Source organism: Schistocerca nitens, chromosome 2 (assembly GCF_023898315.1).
Source record: "Schistocerca nitens isolate TAMUIC-IGC-003100 chromosome 2, iqSchNite1.1, whole genome shotgun sequence".
NCBI classification, from domain to species: Eukaryota; Metazoa; Arthropoda; class Insecta; order Orthoptera; family Acrididae; genus Schistocerca; species Schistocerca nitens.
In genome coordinates, this window is record NC_064615.1 from 1063555299 (window position 1) to 1063573895 (window position 18597).

Sequence of the window (18597 nt, forward strand, 5' to 3'; positions counted from 1 at the left end):
GCTGCAGAGTGAAAATCTCATTCTGGAAACATCCCCCAGGCTGTGGCTAAGCCATGTCTCGGCAATATCCTTTCTTTCAGGAGTGCTAGTTCTGCAAGGTTCGCAGGAGAGCTTCTGTAAAGTTTGGAAGGTAGGAGACGAGGTACTGGCAGAAGTAAAGCTGTGAGTATCGGGCGTGAGTCGTGCTTCGGTAGCTCAGTTGGTAGAGCACTTGCCCGCGAAAGGCAAAGGTCCCGAATTCGAGTCTCGGTCGGGCACACCGTTTTAATCTGCCAGGATGTTTCAATCCAGGTTGTGTTTGTTTGAAAATGATGTCCGAATGTTGGTTGACGGCAGACAGGGGGAGTGCATTCGCACAAGACATACAGCTCCAGCTCAAGGGCTTATGGTGTGGGGTGCTATTGGGAACAACCACAAATCACAGTTGGTGCGTGTGCAGGGCACTGTGACCACTGTGACCTTCGTGAACGACATACTGCGATCCGGAGCCGTACCCTTTCTGCACGATACACCAGACGCCATTTTTTCAGCGAGACAACGCACGACCACATGTTGCTGCACGAACACGTGCCTTCTTGGTGCCACAGGATGTCAGCCTTTTGCCCTGGCCCTCCAGATCACCATACTTATCGCCAATCGAAAATGTGTGGGATACGGTGAAACGATAGGTGCAGCGCTGTGGCCCATTGCCGACCACCACAGATGAACTTTGGAACCAGATGAATGCAGCATGGATGCCTATACCACAGGACGCCATTCGCACCTTATACGCGTCGACGTCATCACGCAACAAGGAACAAGTTATGAGGGCCCATGGCGGACCCTGTTTCTACTAGGCAACAGGACAGATGCTGAACTGAGGGGACTGAAATGCTAATCATATCTGCAGAACATACACTCCTGGAAATGGAAAAAAGAACACATTGACACCGGTGTGTCAGACCCACCATACTTGCTCCGGACACTGCGAGAGGGCTGTACAAGCAATGATCACACGCACGGCACAGCGGACACACCAGGAACCGTGGTGTTGGCCGTCGAATGGCGCTAGCTGCGCAGCATTTGTGCACCGCCGCCGTCAGTGTCAGCCAGTTTGCCGTGGCATACGGAGCTCCATCGCAGTCTTTAACACTGGTAGCATGCCGCGACAGCGTGGACGTGAACCGTATGTGCAGTTGACGGACTTTGAGCGAGGGCGTATAGTGGGCATGCGGGAGGCCGGGTGGACGTACCGCCGAATTGCTCAACACGTGGGGCGTGAGGTCTCCACAGTACATCGATGTTGTCGCCAGTGGTCGGCGGAAGGTGCACGTGCCCGTCGACCTGGGACCGGACCGCAGCGACGCACGGATGCACGCCAAGACCGTAGGATCCTACGCAGTGCCGTAGGGGACCGCACCGCCACTTCCCAGCAAATGAGGGACACTGTTGCTCCTGGGGTATCGGCGAGGACCATTCGCAACCGTCTCCATGAAGCTGGGCTACGGTCCCGGACACCGTTAGGCCGTCTTCCGCTCACGCCCCAACATCGTGCAGCCCGCCTCCAGTGGTGTCGCGACAGGCGTGAATGGAGGGACGAATGGAGACGTGTCGTCTTCAGCGATGAGAGTCGCTTCTGCCTTGGTGCCAATGATGGTCGTATGCGTGTTTGGCGCCGTGCAGGTGAGCGCCACAATCAGGACTGCATACGACCGAGACACACAGGGCCAACACCCGGCATCATGGTGTGGGGAGCGATCTCCTACACTGGCCGTACACCACTGGTGATCGTCGAGGGGACACTGAATAGTGCACGGTACATCCAAACCGTCATCGAACCCATCGTTCTACCATTCCTAGACCGGCAAGGGAACTTGCTGTTCCAACAGGACAATGCACGTCCGCATGTATCCCGTGCCACCCAACGTGCTCTAGAAGGTGTAAGTCAACTACCCTGGCCAGCAAGATCTCCGGATCTGTCCCCCATTGAGCATGTTTGGGACTGGATGAAGCGTCGTCTCACGCGGTCTGCACGTCCAGCACGAACGCTGGTCCAACTGAGGCGCCAGGTGGAAATGGCATGGCAAGCCGTTCCACAGGACTACATCCAGCATCTCTACGATCGTCTCCATGGGAGAATAGCAGCCTGCATTGCTGCGAAAGGTGGATATACACTGTACTAGTGCCGACATTGTGCATGCTCCGTTGCCTGTGTCTATGTGCCTGTGGTTCTGTCAGTGTGATCATGTGATGTATCTGACCCCAGGAATGTGTCAATAAAGTTTCCCCTTCCTGGGACAATGAATTCACGGTGTTCTTATTTCAGTTTCCAGGAGTGTATTAATGCACATGTCCTGCGAATATGAACGTTCCATCTAAAGTCCTTCAATGTGTTCTGTTTTTTTCTGAACATGAGTGTACATCCCACAGAAGGTTGATCACTGCACCTGCTGGATACTCATTTTCTGTCGCCCCCCTGATGAACGTGGTGAGTCATTAGCAGTTAATATTTTTCCTGTCGTAATAGTTAAGACGACGCTTTCAAATGAGCCTTACTAAAGATCGAACTTGCAACCTCGCACTCGACGTGTTCCTTCGTTAGTAACAGGTATTCACCATGATTCAGGAAAAATTAAAAACAAAATATGTTATAATCGTGTCAGAATTTAACGGAAAGACTTTCCCAAAAATAAAATATTGTAGTGATAGTGAAGGAGGTTCTCCACACTATTAATTACGTAGTCTTTGGACCAAACAGTATAGGTTTCGCGAGAATTCCAGTTACATGGAGTACCTCATATACTACTAAATTTGGTTACTATTAAATTCCATTAGCTACAGGTATATGTCACAATACTAGCATACTCAAGAAATTCAGAGTCAATAATTAATTAATTACCCTGCGCCAGTAGCGTTACTAAGCTTTCAAATAGTGAAGTGAGACTAGTGTTTCAAATACTCTAATGTTTCATTAATGAGTGTCCCTGTTGTCTTTTCTTTTGTTGAGTTCCTGTTGGCAGGTTCTTGATAAATCAAAATCCAACTGAAGATTCCTTACACAGCGCTAAAAGAAGACCAAAAAAGGAACATTTTACTACAGATTTTATGCAGTAGCTAATAAATTTAAGGACTTTATTATTTAGTCATGGGTACATGTTGTGTGCTACATATCCATCAAGGGTAATTTCAGTAGTAGATTAATATTAATTTTTAACATTAAAGAGTTATAAATAATTCTGAGGTCATATTAGTCAAAGTTGCTTCTAAGATTCAGCATGGTCCATAGGTCCTTAGGTGAGTTATGAGGTTCTTCTTAATATCTGATTCTGAAATATAAAAAAGTAAAATATTAATTAGTTATTCAAATAACAAAAAGCGTTTTGTAATTACACTTAAAAGATGAAGATCGTACGTTGAGAACGTTGTGAAAACTGAAGGATGAGTCTAAAGGGTTATTATGAATTATTTGCTTTTCAGTAGCGGCAAATAAGATTTTAGTTTTTAGTTCTTTAGTCTGACGAGTATGTTGTCTTATGAGCTCTGACATAAAAAGGAATATTTATTTACTGAAGAGGAAGTTAATGCAAAAGAAACTAATGAAGATTCTTTTTCAGACTGGAATATCTTGAACATTAAATATACAAGAACAGATGTATTTTAGGAAACTTTATAAAAGTAGGCCGAGAAAACATTTTCAAACTATTCTCAAAGCACGTGCGGAGAAAATATTGGCTTCACTGAAAACAAACTGACCTATTCACGCAAACGTCGTTCATCAAATACTGTTTTATACTAAAATCCACTTTTATACGAATCATTAAGAACACACACACACGCACACACACACACACACACAGAGAGAGAGAGAGAGAGAGAGAGAGAGAGATAAACAGATAAAGAAATAGGCCGTGTTAAAATAGCTACCATGGCTGCATTTTAAACATTTGTAACTAGTCACGAGCTGATTTGAATACGTTCACATTTTTTTTTGTATGTAGACAATCACTTTTTCTCTGTTATTGTTTTTATGGATGTTACATTTAAAAATAAAATAATTAAACGTGGGCAGACATTAACTGAATAATGCCTGGCTCTGTTAAATGCAACATATTTATGAAAGTTATTGTTGTTTTCGTGGTTCTGAGGAAACGTGGGTGTCGAATCCTCACAATCGTAAAGACATGATGAGATATGAGTCCCAATGCCAAACGAATCTAGTTGTCAATAAACCTTAGTCGTATTCCATATTTCTTGTTCCTCCCCAGAAATAAGCGAAAAATTTCATTGAAGTTATTGAAGTTAAGGAAAAACTGAATCGTTGAAAATAAACGTAGATTAATGGCACAGACAAAATTTATTTTGGGCTCTGTAATTTATATGCAACTGAAAAAGTTGGTTTTCTATAGACCAGTGGTTCCCAACAGGTGGTCCGCTGACCCCCAGGGGCCCACAAGATGCTATTAGAATAAAAAATATATTAAATATATTTTGTATGATAACAGTTTTTTTGTTTTGGCCGCTTCCTGCATGAGCAGAGGTTTAGCAAACGCTAACTTATGCGTCTAGCATCGTCCTGTCATTTTCAGTTCATACTCAATTTTTTTTTAAGGAGTTTGTTATACTAAACACCCAGATTTGAAGACAAAGGTCGTGAGCAATAATCAAAAATTTAACAATAACAATGATGGCTAAATTGAAAAAGTTTTAAGCTCAATATTTTTTCAATAATGAATATGTCAATGTTTTTTCTAATTACCAAAAGTAGAAAACCTATAAACAGACCCTTAATTTGGCATTTTTAGGTACTTGATATTGTGATACGACAAGGTACCAATCATGCTCGATGAGGGGGTCCTCGAGAAAATTTTGTTGGGGAACCCTGCTATAGACTATTCGAAGCAGATTACTCCAATTGTAAACTTCCCAGGTATGGAGCTCAAAGTATATGAGTTTGAAAACAGAGCAAAAGTTTCCGTCTTGTTTCAAGAGTAATACGCGGTCCAGTGACATCAATGTGTCTAGCGCGTATGTTGGACGTCAACGTGCAATAACCACTCACAGACGGCATTTGGCAGCACTAGCAGTGGAGGGTATATGAAGCTTGTCGGAGGGACGCGGAAAAAAGTGCAATCGTCGTTCTAATGCAGAAATAGGGCGATTTATCTGACGCCCAGAAGGGCATGATCACTGGGTTGCGGGCCAAGGGTGAAAGCATTTCCGAAACAGCTAAGTTTGTAAACTGTTAGCGTGTCTCCATTGTTATAGTATACCGAGACGGCAAAGTGGCGCTATCCAAAACCGGCGCCGAGACAAATACGGTGCACCACGGGCCGAAGATGACAGCGATGGACGAGGCCTGCAGAGATCTGTACGGGTGAACAGACTCGCAAACGTCGAGGAACTCACCGCCCATATGAACCACGGGGTTACCAACAGTGCCTCCTCTGTGTCAGTTCAGCGAACGTTGGTGCGTACGGGCCTCCGCAGAAGGCGCCTGCTTCGTGCACCCTACTGTTAACCGGCGACGAATAATGGAATTTGCACTCCAGTATCGCGACTGAGCGTCCACTGAGTGTCGGCGGTAGCCTCTCCACAAGAATCACGCTTTATGCACCATTGGCCAGTTGGCTGTTGGCATGTATGAATTGAAACGTCTGAAAGCAAACACCATGCATGCTTTATGGTCTGGGGAATGTTTTCGTGGCATTCCCTGTGTGATCTCGTCATTCTGAAAAGCACAATTGATCAACACAAGTATGCAGCTATCCTTGTGGAACATGTCCACCCCTACATGCAGTTTGTCGATCCTCGGCATGATGGCGTCTACCAGCAGTTCAATGCATGCTTTATGGTCTGGGGAATTTGCACTCCAGTATCGCGACTGAGCGTCCACTGAGTGTCGGCGGTAGCCTCTCCACAAGAATCACGCTTTATGCACCATTGGCCAGTTGGCTGTTGGCATGTATGAATTGAAACGTCTGAAAGCAAACACCATGCATGCTTTATGGTCTGGGGAATGTTTTCGTGGCATTCCCTGTGTGATCTCGTCATTCTGAAAAGCACAATTGATCAACACAAGTATGCAGCTATCCTTGGGGAACATGTCCACCCCTACATGCAGTTTGTCGATCCTCGGCATGATGGCGTCTACCAGCAGTTCAATGCAACGTGTCACACTGCTCGCAGTGAACGTGCGTAGTTCGAAGAGCAGCAGAATGAATTTAGCGTGCTTCCCCGCTCACGAAACTCCGCGGATTTGAACCCAATTGAGAACCTGTGGGACAAACTCGATCGGCCCGTTGCCGCCATAGATCCTCAACCGAGTACCCTACCGCGGCCCGTCCGGTTAGCCGAGCGGTCTAACGCACGGCTTTGCGGAGCGGAAAGGAGCGCCTGGTCCCCGGCACGAATCCGCCCGGCGGACTTGTGTCGAGGTCCGGTGAGCCGGCCAGTCTGTGGGTGGTTTTTAGGCGGTTTTCCATCTGCCTCGGCGAATGCGGGCTGGTTCCACTTATTCCGCCTCAGCTACACTATGTCGGCGATTGCTGCGCAAACAAGTTCTCCACATACGCGTACACCAACATTACTCTACCACGCAAACATAGGGATTACACTCGTCTGGTGTGAGACGTTCCCTGGGAGGGACTACCGGGGGCCAAACCGCACAATAACCCTGGATTTGGTGTGGGGCGTGGAGGGGTGAAGTGGACTGCAGTAGGCGTCATGGGGCTGTGGACCACTGCGGCTGCGGCGGGGACGGAGCCCCTCCGTCGTTTCTAGGTCCCCGGTTAACATACAACATACAACCCTATCGCGACTAGCCATGACTCTGAAGTCGGCATGGCTCCAGGCCCTAGCACTGAAGTCGCCATGGCTCCACATCCCTGTGGGTACCTTCCAGAACATCACTGCCTCTCTTCCTGCACTTGTCGTGCATTTGGCATTGGGACTCATATCTCATCATACTTCTGTCTTTATGATTTTGCGGATTTACCACCCATGTTTCCTCAGGACCACGAAAACAACAATAACTTTCATAAATATGTTGCATTTAACAGAGCCAAGCATTATTCAGTTAATGTCTGCCTACGTGTAATTACTTTATTTTTAAATGTAACAGGTATAAACGTATAAACACAATAACAGAGAAAAAAGTGGTTGTCTACATACAGGAAAATGTGAACGTATTCAAATTAGTTCGTGTCTAGTTACAAATGTTTAAAATGTGGTTATTCAGGCTTAACAGGTGGTTGCATTAATGTGACTGGATAGCGTATGTGTCCTCTGTAATTATAGAAGCTACAGTTCTGGCCATTAAAATCACAGCAGTTTCAAAATCATAGCACCTTCAAGGCGGTATGCAAAAACACGTCAAATTGGCATGAAGTGTGCTAGATTGTATTGAACTGGGGACCTAGAAACGAAGGAGAGGCTTCGTCCCCGCCGTAGACCACAGTGATACAAAACCCAACAACAGCCTACAGCAGTCCACCCACCCCACCGCTGCCCCACACCGAACGAGAGTTATTGTGTGGAACGTCTCACACCAGACGAGTGTGACCCCTATGTTTGCGTGGTAGAGTAAATTTGGTGTACGCGTAAGTGGAGACAGTGTTTGCTCAGGAATCGCCCACATAGTGCAACTGAGGCGGAATAAGGAGAACCAGCCCGCATTCGCTGAGGCAGATTGAAAACCGCCTAAAAACCATCCACAGAGTTGCTGGCACAGCGGACCTCGACACTAATTTGCCGGGCGGATTCGTGGCGGGGTCCGGCGCGCCTTCCTGCCCGGAAAGCAGTGCGTTAGACCGCACGGCTAACCGGGCATTTCAGCAGAATGACACAAACCAGCCACAAGAAATTCCACCTGCAACCTGTATATAAGGAAATAATAAGCAGCGAATTTCTCATTCAATTCATATTTGAATAATGGTTGTCTGTGAGGAGATCGTATTAGCCCCTTGTACGGATGGTTATAATTAAAGTGCAGCTGCCCACGGAGTTTCAGTGTGGCTAGTAATTATCGTTGGGTAGCGAAACTTTGTAGATGTGCTAATGCGGTAACGCGGAACCCATTTACGCTGAAAAAAATTAGTTTCAATTCTGGTCACCAGGTGCACATCTTGCGCTGTACACTGTTTGTATGATGGTATGATGTTTATGCTGTCATTTCATAAACCATAACGTGAGTGGACGATATGGCTACGGTAAGAGAAACCGTGCGCTGTTACTGAAAGTGTTTTATGTGAACGGCAGTGACGAGAGGCCCAATGTCTTTGATTGGTTTAAAGAAGATGATTGAGTCATCCTGCGGCTCGCGTTGGTGCTGTTTGTAGGTTTCCGCCCTCTGTTGGAGGCCAGACGGTATCGTTTAGTCGGCATGGTTGCAGTTGTTTGTTTCTTCTCGTGTTGACTGGCGCCACTCGGTTTCGCAAGCGTTGCCTGTCCGCTAGTGGCAGCAGCGGCGGTTATCGATATGTAGTAACTGTTGACCTGTCTTTGGGGCGACGTCGTTGTTTTTACGGGTCGTGTGAGTGGGCCAGTTCGGTTGGGGACTCAGGAGGAGCCAGCTCCGCGCAGTGCAAGAACACGCCGAGACCGCTGGCGGCGCGCACGGGCTGCTGGATGGAAGGGCTGTGGTCACGAGGGTGTACGACCTCGTCGTTAACCGGATACAGCAAGCTTTAAGATGAGTGCATTTCAGTCCAAGTACAGAAACCTCCACCATTGTGATATCTCGCGATTCTCCAGTGACTTGGGTTCGTGTTGCTGCTCGTAGTGCCCCCGAGGCGAAGAAATGATTCAAATGGCTCTGAGCACTATGGGACTCAACTTCTGAGGTCATCAGTCCCCTAGAACTTAGAACTACTTAAACCTAACTAACTTAAGGACATGACCCACATCCATGCCCGAGGCAGCATTCGAAACTACGACCGTAGCGGTCGCGCGGTTCCAGACTGTAGCGCCTAGAACCGCTCGGACACAACGGCCGACCCGAGGCGAAGAGCAGCGCGTGGAGTTCTTGTGGAAGGCGCATCTGATTACCTTTCCTCGAGTTCTTATTACTGTTTACTGCGTTCAACTTGTTAACAATTTGATAAGTTGAAGCAGCGGTAATTTTTCTTGCCTGGTGGCCGCTAACGCTCCAGTTACCTGCCCTGAGGGTCAGTGTATGTGTAAGTAGGCTGTTTATGTTTTCTTATTGGCAACGTTACGTAGCGCTCTGTATGAAAATCACTGGCTGTGCTGTGTGCAGTCTGTGGCTAGTTTGCATTGTTGTCTGCCATTGTAGTGTTGGGCAGCGGCAGCTGGATGTGAACAGCGCGTAGCGTTGCGCAGTTGGAGGTGAGCCGCCAGCAGTGGTGGATGTGGGGAGAGAAATGGCGGAGTTTGGATGGTTGGTTGTTGTTGGTTGTTTTTGGGGAAGGAGACCAGACAGCGAGGTCATCGGTCTCATCGGATTAGGGAAGGAAGTCGGCCGTGCCCTTTGAAAGGAACCATCCCGGCATTTGCCTGGAGCGATTTAGGGAAATCACGGAAAACCTAAATCAGGATGGCCGGACGCGGGATTGAACCGTCGTCCTCCCGAATGCGAGTCCAGTGTCTAACCACTGCGCCACCTCGCTCGGTCGCGGAGTTTGGAAATTTGTAAGACTGGATGTCATGAACTGCTATGTATATTATGATTTTTCAACACTATTAAGGTAAATACATTGTTTGTTCTCTATTAAAATCTTTCATTTACTAACTATGCCTATCAGTAGTTAGTGCCTTCCGTAGTTTGAATCTTTTATTTAGCTGGCAGTAGTGGCGCTCGCTGTATTGCTGTAGCTTGAGTAACGAAGATTTTTGTGAGGTAAGTGATTTGTGAAAGGTATAGGTTAATGTTAGTCAGGGCCATTCTTTTCTAGGGATTTTTGAAAGTCAGATTGCGTTGCGCTAAAAATATTGTGTGTCAGTTTAAGCACAGTCGTGTATAATTGTTCAAAGGGGACGTTTCGTATGTAACGGCAGTGTACGTTTCCTCGCCTTGCCGCTGCTGTTCGGTAAGGCGTGTACTTTCGACAGCTTTCTTGATTGTAGGCCGGTTGGTGATTTTTTTACTCTGGTGGTAGTGATTCCTTTCTTCTTCCGGGCACTCTAAGCACAGTATTCTGGGTACGTAATGCAGACCGCCGGTTCTTGTTTTGGCGTATTGTTCCATCGTTGCATTTGGTTTATCGGACGTCACGTAACTTCAGCACGATCGTTAGTCATTCGTTAGACTGTCACTAGTCTGAGTTACCATCCTGTGAAGTGAATGCAACCCTTGGCTGCCTATCTCATCGCTCGCGAAAGTGTTTGTTGCCGGACCTTCTCAGAGGTCGATTCCTGGAGCACCGTCTGGATCAGTTGCATGTTCTTTTAATTAACTTTTGCTATTGTATTTGCTGTTTTACAGCAGGCTTCAAATTTTTTATGTTATTGCCGTTCCTGGCGTGTAAGGCATTCAGCCGTGATTGTGGTCACTTGCCCTAAAATTCTAATTTCGTATTTGTATTTACGCAGTAAGCCTTTAAAACTTTAGTTACTGAGATTCGTGGCGTCTGGTGCCTTCTGCTGTGTTTGTGGCGACTTGCCTTTAATACACTCCTGGAAATGGAAAAAAGAACACATTGACACCGGTGTGTCAGACCCACCATACTTGCTCCGGACACTGCGAGAGGGCTGTACAAGCAATGATCACACGCAGGGCACAGCGGACACACCAGGAACCGCGGTGTTGGCCGTCGAATGGCGCTAGCTGCGCAGCATTTGTGCACCGCCGCCGTCAGTGTCAGCCAGTTTGCCGTGGCATACGGAGCTCCATCGCAGTCTTTAACACTGGTAGCATGCCGCGACAGCGTGGACGTGAACCGTATGTGCAGTTGACGGACTTTGAGCGAGGGCGTATAGTGGGCATGCGGGAGGCCGGGTGGACGTACCGCCGAATTGCTCAACACGTGGGGCGTGAGGTCTCCACAGTACATCGATGTTGTCGCCAGTGGTCGGCGGAAGGTGCATGTGCCCGTCGACCTGGGACCGGACCGCAGCGACGCACGGATGCACGCCAAGACCGTAGGATCCTACGCAGTGCCGTAGGGGACCGCACCGCCACTTCCCAGCAAATTAGGGACACTGTTGCTCCTGGGGTATCGGCGAGGACCATTCGCAACCGTCTCCATGAAGCTGGGCTACGGTCCCGCACACCGTTAGGCCGTCTTCCGCTCACGCCCCAACATCGTGCAGCCCGCCTCCAGTGGTGTCGCGACAGGCGTGAATGGAGGGACGAATGGAGACGTGTCGTCTTCAGCGATGAGAGTCGCTTCTGCCTTGGTGCCAATGATGGTCGTATGCGTGTTTGGCGCCGTGCAGGTGAGCGCCACAATCAGGACTGCATACGACCGAGGCACACAGGGCCAACACCCGGCATCATGGTGTGGGGAGCGATCTCCTACACTGGCCGTACACCACTGGTGATCGTCGAGGGGACACTGAATAGTGCACGGTACATCCAAACCGTCATCGAACCCATCGTTCTACCATTCCTAGACCGGCAAGGGAACTTGCTGTTCCAACAGGACAATGCACGTCCGCATGTATCCCGTGCCACCCAACGTGCTCTAGAAGGTGTAAGTCAACTACCCTGGCCAGCAAGATCTCCGGATCTGTCCCCCATTGAGCATGTTTGGGACTGGATGAAGCGTCGTCTCACGCGGTCTGCACGTCCAGCACGAACGCTGGTCCAACTGAGGCGCCAGGTGGAAATGGCATGGCAAGCCGTTCCACAGGACTACATCCAGCATCTCTACGATCGTCTCCATGGGAGAATAGCAGCCTGCATTGCTGCGAAAGGTGGATATACACTGTACTAGTGCCGACATTGTGCATGCTCTGTTGCCTGTGTCTATGTGCCTGTGGTTCTGTCAGTGTGATCATGTGTTGTATCTGACCCCAGGAATGTGTCAATAAAGTTTCCCCTTCCTGGGACAATGAATTCACGGTGTTCTTATTTCAATTTCCAGGAGTGTATGAGCATATGTTGAGTCGGCATTCGATCTGCCCACTTCACCAGCGCGCTCGCTGGCTTGCACGCGATGCTGGGCAGCAGGACCTACAGCTGACCTCTCGATGACGTCCCATAAATGTTCAGTGGGATTCATGTCGGGCGAACTGGGTGGTCATATCATTTGCTCGAGTTGTCCAGAATGTTCTTCAAAGCAATCGCAAACAATTGTGGCTCAGCAACATGGGGCATTGTCATCCCCAATAATTCCATAATTGTTTGGGAACATGAAGTCGATGATTGGCTGCAGATGGTGTCCAAGCAGCCGAACACGACCATTTCCAGTTAACGATCGGTTCATTCCATGTCAACACACCCACACCATTATGGAACCGCCGCCACCTCACACAGTGCCTTGTTGACAATTTGGCTCCGTTGCTTCGTGCGGCCTGCCCTATCTTCAGCTCTTACCAACTGAAATCGGCGCTCACCGGAATATGCCACGGTTTTCTAGTCGTCTAGGTTCCAACTGATATGGTCACGAGCGCAGGAGAGGCGCTGTAGCCTATGTCGTGCTATTAGCAAAAGCAATCACGTTGGTCGCCTGCTGCCACAGCCCATTAACGCCAAAAACGCCTCGCCCAACGACTCACCGTGCTTTGACTCACTGTCTCTGCAAACGCCTGTGAATATCTGCGATGCTCAGCTCTTTGCTTGGAAAGCACCTCAGTGTAACAGACGCCATTTTGAGGGCTTTGCTTAGCGCCGTCACCTATCGGAACATCATGAAACTGTAGGGACTGAAACGGGAATATTCCACGATGTTCCACAACAAGTTCCGCGTTTTCCAACCGAAAACTGGCCGAGAAACATCTCCTCCAAAATCATTGGACCGATTACAACCAAACCTGGGTAAACATATCCCTTACTGTCAGGCAACAGTTGATGTGGAGGTAAGAATGACCTACCTATCATACCGGGTGATCAAAAAGTCAGTATAAATTTGAAAACTTAATAAACCACTAAATAATGTAGATAGAGAGGTAAAAATTCACACACATGCTTGGAATGACATGGGGTTTTATTAGAACCAAAAATAAAACAAAGTATTGCTAGACGCGTGAAAGATCTCTTGCGCGCGTCGTTTGGTGATGATCGTGTGCTCAGCCGCCTCTTTCGTCATGCTTGGCCTCCCAGGTCCCCAGACCTCAGTCCGTGCGATTATTGGCTTTGGGATTGCCTGAATTCGCAGGTGTATCGTGATCGACCGACATCACTAGGGATGCTGAAAGACAACATCCGACGCCAATGCCTCACCGTAACTCCGGACATGCTTTACAGTGCTGTTCACGACATTATTCCTCGACTACAGCTATTGTTGAGAAATGATGGTGGACATATTGAGAATTTCCTATAAAGAACATCATCTTTCCTTTGTCTTACTTTGTTATGCTAATTATTGCTATTCTGATCAGATGAAGCGCCATCTGTCGGACATTTTTTGAACGTTTGTATTTTTTTGGTTCTAATAAAACCCCATGTCATTCCAAGCATGTGTGTCAATTTGTACCTCTCTATCTACATTATTCCGTGATTTATTCAGTTTTCAAATTTATACTGACTTTTTGATCACCCGGTACTTCAGGAAATAAGACGTCTCAAATAATGACATGCGGGAAAACCGCCGTATCATGCACGACATTTAAATATATTACTTTTGTGTTTCTAATTCTATTCGCAACCAATCTCGCAGACAGTATCCACATATGCCGCTAAATGCACCTGCAAAATTAAATCACGATACCACACATATCTCAGGAGATATGATGTCATAAACGCTGAGATGCGTGAAAAATACCGCATCATATATGAATATTTTTATTCTTTACTACGCCATTGGCCTTGCCACAGTGGTAACATTGGCTCCCGTCGGATTACCGAAGTTAATCGCTGTCGTAACTTCAGGTGTGCCTCAGGGCAGCGTAATAGGTCCGCTGCTTTTCATGATTTACGTAAACGACCTGGTTGATGGTACTGACAGCGGCATTAGACTGTTTGCCTAGCACTCGGATTGGTCACCATCTGGGTCTGCCGAGTGCTGTTGGCAAGTGGGGTGCCCTCAGCCCTTGTTAGGCGAACTGAGGAGCTACTTGACTGAGAAGTAGCAGCACCGGTCACGAAAGCTGACAATGGCCGGGAAACCAGTGTGCTGACCCCATGCCCCTCCGTATCCACATTCGGTGACGCCTAAGAGCTAACGATGACACGGTGGCCGGCAGATAGTGTTGGGCCTTCAAGGCCTATTTGGAAAGCGTTTGTTTTTTGTTCTTTACTACGAAGGAACATATTTTGTGTTCAGACATTATGACCTTCCTAGTCTCTGAGAAGCTCTTCTGCAGAAACCAGCACGGTTTTAGGAAACAGCGGTCATACGAGACACAGCTGGACCTCTTTGTGCATGATACACAGCAGGCTCTAGATACTGGCTCCCAGGTTGATGCCATATTCCTCGACTTTCGAAATGCGTTCGACTCAGTTGCGGTCTATCCGATGATTTAGAAAGTATTTTAACAGACAGAGAGCAGTATGTCGTCCTGAATGGGGAGACTTCAGCAGAAACAAGCGTAACTTCAGGTGTGCCCCAGGGCAGCGTAATAGGTCCGCTGCTTTTCATGATTTATGTAAACGACCTGGTTGATGGTATTGACAGCGGCATTAGACTGTTTGCCGATGATGCTGTAGTCTACAGGAAAGTAGTATCACACGATAGTTGTGAACAAATCAACGAGGATTTGCAGAAAATAAATGAGTGGTGTAAGGAGTGGCAGTTTTTCTCAATATTAGTTAAGTGTAACCTACTGCGTATAACAAAGCGAAAATCCCCATTAATGTACGAGTACAAAATAAATGCCCAGTATTTGGAAGCGGTAACATCCGCCAAATATCTGGTATGACTATTTGAAATGATCTCAAATGGAACGATCAGATTACACAAGTAACTTGTAAGGTGAACTCTAGATTGCGGTTTATTGGGAGTATCCTGAAGCGATGCAGTCATTCAACAAAGGAAATTGCTTACAATACGTTAGTTCGTCTTAGAGTATTGTTCGTCTGTATGGGACCCTTACCAGTTGGGTCTGATTCAAGAGATTGAGAAGGTCCAAAGAAGAGCGGGAAGCTTCGTGACTGGTACATTTAGCCATCGCGAGAGCGTTACAAATCTCATACAAAGTTTGAAGTGGGACACTCTTGCGGATAGACGACGCGCTAAACGAAAGGGGCTACTCACTAAATTCCAAAATCCGATCTTCGCCGAAGATGTAGAGCATATATTATTACCACCAACTTTCAAATCGCGCTATGATCACGATTCAAAGTGAAGGGAAATTAGAGCCCGTACTGAGGCGTTCAGACATTCGATTTTCCCTCGCGCGCTCCGCGAGTTGAACAGAGGGGGGGGGGGAATATGACTTCGGCTCGAATAGTGGCCTCCGCCACACACCGCTTCGTGGCTAGCGGAGTATATATGTAGATGTAGATGTAGAAGACATTACTTCTGTCGAGTTAACTTAAGGAAGTCCCTGACATCTGGCATCGCTTTTGACAACTTTCAAACTGCAAATCGCAAATGGCTGTAAGTCAAAACAATCGAGTATGTAGGGGCGTTGCGGAGGAGACGTTTACAACATCGCGTTGTAGACAAGCGATGCAATTGTGGGCAGCATACAGGAACAGTCCGGGATACTGTACTTACACATCTGTACATTATGCATATTTCTTTGTACATATGCTTCACAATTTCAAAGGTCTTTTTACGAATAAACGGAAATGAAATTTTTTTCGATATTGCACTACAAACAAAGTTCGTTTTCAGTTTGCGTTTCTAATAGAAAATTAGCAAAATGACACCCGGGCAATTCCTGGTTTGTCAGCTGGTACAAACTGCGAAAGCCCGCCACTGTGGCCAAGCGGTTCTAGGCGCTTCAGTCCGGAATCGCGCTGCTGCTACGGTCGCAGGTTCGAATCCTGCGCACAAATCCTTTTAGCTGTGTGCATTAGACTTTTAATTACACCTCTTTTCTCTTGTGGAGTCCTCGGACTTCCACGCTTATTGTTTACTCTTGGTTTTTGTACATATTGTATAACACTCGTCTCTCCCTATAGCCTGCCCTTATTTTCCTCAGAAATTCGAACATTTTGCACCATTTTACGTTGTCGAACGCATTTTGCAAGTCGACAGATCCTGTGAACGTGTCATCATTTTTGATCAATCTTGTTTGCATTGTCGGCAGCAACGTCATAACTGCCTCTCTGGTGCCTTTACTTTCCCTCAAGCCAAAGTGATCATCTAACACATCCTCAGTTTTATTTTCCATTCTTCTGTATATTATTCTTGCCAACAATTTGGGTAAATGAGATGTTAAGATGGATGTGCGATAATTCTCGCATTTGTCGGCTCTTGAAATCATCAGAACTGTGTGGATGTTGTATAGCCGAAAGTAAGATGGTATATCGCCAGTCTCATACATTCTGTACACCAACGTGAGTAGTCAAAGGGTACAGAGCGAAAAAAATTCAAATCACGTTTCTGTTTCTCGTGGAGTGTCGGAATTAATTGAGCTATCTAAGCTGTATAGCCCTGGGCGCAGAACATTATGGAGTGTGGCTATAAACTCTTCATAGCGCACGTGCCAATCGGCCAGTTTACAAGCCACGTTTAGCACCCAGCTGTGAGGTTCACCCGTTCGCTAGTCGCGTAATTCGAGCTTTTAAGACCCTGCCGATCGCGATACGCGCGTCTGATGGGTACGTTAACGTCGGCGGCCTCACTTGGTGCTATTCGAGAGGACTAGGCTATCACACAAGCCTCAAGTTGCGCCCTATCAGCGCTCTTGCAGGCACTATAATCTGTACGAGGTAATCACTTGCACAAGACGCACTTGAGAGACAATATTTGACGAATAAGGCATGTCACATCTATCTGCTCTGCATCCTGTGAATCGCTATAAATTGCTTCCCAAACAAACTTCTTTTGTACTCCATATTGGAGTTTATTCTCATTGCATTCGTGAGCGGAATAGGGAAGAGTGATTACATGTAGGTCCCTGTGTGTACTGTTATTAGTAAAATGCTATCTCCCCCGTCTGTATGGGAACTATAAGTAGGAAAATTTTTTGGAAATTTGTGGTGAGATCCTATGGGACCAAACTGCTGAGGTCATCGGTCCCTAAGCTTACACACTACTTAATGTAGCTTAAACTAACTTACGCTAAGGACAAGACACACAGGCCCATGCCCGAGGGAGGACTCGAACCTTGGTGGAGGGGGGGGGGGGGTGGCGAGCAGCGCGAATAGGGATATTATTGGAATTACTGAACAAAAACGGTAACATTTCATCGCGAAAATGGATTCTTGTCACTTTCTAATTGGATTTTCGCAGTTTCAAAAATGGTTGAAATGGCTCTAAGCACTATTGGACTTAACATCGGAGGTCATAAGTCCCCTAGACTTAGAACTACTTAAACCTACCTAACGTAAGGACATCACACACATCCATGCCCGAGGCAGGATTCGAACCTGCGACCGTAGCAGCCGCGTGGTTCCGGACTGAAGCACCTAGAACCGCTCTACCACAGCGGCCGGCACCATTTATGTAACAGGCAACAAAAACACATCAATGATTGCGCTCTCAAAAATCACGTGACGCTAGAAGTAAGCTAATCTTGATCCTCTGTTGTAAGATCTTCAGCTCGAATCCTACTGGAATGCTTCCGTTAAAGTGTACAGCGCTAATAATGACTAATCTTTTGTACGACTTCACGCTAATTGTGCAAAATATCCTATATAGCGAGGTGACAAAAGTCATGGGATATTTCCTAATATAGTGTCAGACCTCTTTTTGCCCAACGTAGTGCAGCAAATCGACGTGGTATCTGTGGTGTCACCGCCAGACACCACACTTGCTAGGTGGTAGCCTTTAAATCGGCCGCGGTCCGTTAGTATACGTCGAACCCGCGTGTCGCCACTATCAGTGATTGCAGACCGAGCGCGCCACACGGCAGGTCTAGTCTAGAGAGACTCCCTAGCACTCGCCCCACTTGTACAACCGACTTTGCTAGGGATGGTTCACTGTCTACATACGCTCTCATTTGCAGAGACGACAGTTTAGCATAGCCTTCAGCTACGTCATTTGCTACGATCTAGCAAGGCGCCATATTGAGTTACTATGAATGTATTCTGAACAGATAATATTGTGAATCGTATACCGTCAAGAGCGACGTTCATCATTAATGGATTAAAGTTAAGTATCAAACTAATTACGTCCGCTTTCTGAATTCTAATTCCTTCGCATGTTCCAGACCTCACGTCGGTATAGTTCTTCCCTCCTCACGCCAGCCTGCGTGAGCTAAAACGCGTGCATTTCGGCCTCCACTAGTAACACGGTGTTGGCTCTTCTGCCAACACAACAGTACCGACTCAACAAGTCGTTCTAAGTGCCCTGCAGAAATATTGAGTTATGCTGCCCTATAGCCGGCCGTAATTGCGAAAGTGTTGGTGGTGCAGGATTTTGTGTACGAACTGACCTCTCGATT

At 47.1% G+C, this 18597-nt stretch overlaps 1 protein-coding gene across 2 annotated transcripts in view; it reads right to left on the minus strand.

The window, feature by feature from the left end:
- Positions 1-3080: 3080 nt before the first annotated feature.
- Positions 3081-18597, minus strand: part of LOC126234788 (uncharacterized) — a 282904-nt gene continuing 267387 nt past the window's right edge. For both annotated transcript variants that reach the window (XM_049943537.1, XM_049943536.1), the window contains exon 9: positions 3081-3305. The gene's annotated coding sequence lies outside the window, so the exon portion shown is untranslated. The remainder of the gene's footprint in view (positions 3306-18597) is intronic.